The sequence below is a fragment of the Anopheles funestus genome (genome assembly GCF_943734845.2).
Source record: "Anopheles funestus chromosome X unlocalized genomic scaffold, idAnoFuneDA-416_04 X_unloc_76, whole genome shotgun sequence".
In the NCBI taxonomy this organism is placed as follows: domain Eukaryota; kingdom Metazoa; phylum Arthropoda; class Insecta; order Diptera; family Culicidae; genus Anopheles; species Anopheles funestus.
In genome coordinates, this window is record NW_026045205.1 from 32,501 (window position 1) to 32,985 (window position 485).

Below are 485 nucleotides of genomic sequence, written 5' to 3' on the forward strand. Positions count from 1 at the left end.
CCTACGACCGCCCGCAAACGACGGGACTACAGGCTGGGAGCTTCAAGTTGTAGAGATGCGTTCGCATCGATCCTCTCAGGCGACCCATGCTTGGTGGTTAGTGCTTGCGCGTGCGCGCCCCGTGTGTGCTGGAATTGGCCAACCAGTGCACATTGGTGGTGCGTACCGTGACTTGCACCATGTGACGAGAGTGTTGAAGAACACTGTGTGGTGACTCTATGCCTATGTGATGGGGTGCTTGTAACACACGACCGAACCGACGGCTCGTTGGATGGTCACGACAGTGTGGTGCAGGTGCGCCCATGTGTAACGAATACATTGAGTGCCGTTGGAGGTTAGCGGTTGGTTGGTTGCATGCTACAACTTCGCGTTGTACATGGGCTGGCCGCTGCGCTTCCTTCGGGTTGCCACTTGATGTTGATAGGGTTGATGTATTGTGTTCGTTGACTTTTGGTTCATTCCAAAAGTCTTCGGACTTAGATAAT

General features: G+C 53.8%; 1 non-coding gene across 1 annotated transcript in view; it reads left to right on the plus strand.

Moving 5' to 3' along the window:
• The window catches only part of LOC125774054 (large subunit ribosomal RNA), a 4,178-nt gene extending 4,076 nt beyond the window's left edge, over window positions 1-102 (plus strand). Inside the window, exon 1 of the ribosomal RNA XR_007420564.1 lies at window positions 1-102. This exon is cut by the window's left edge and continues 4,076 nt beyond it. This is a non-coding gene — a ribosomal RNA (large subunit ribosomal RNA).
• Window positions 103-485: the final 383 nt, after the last annotated feature.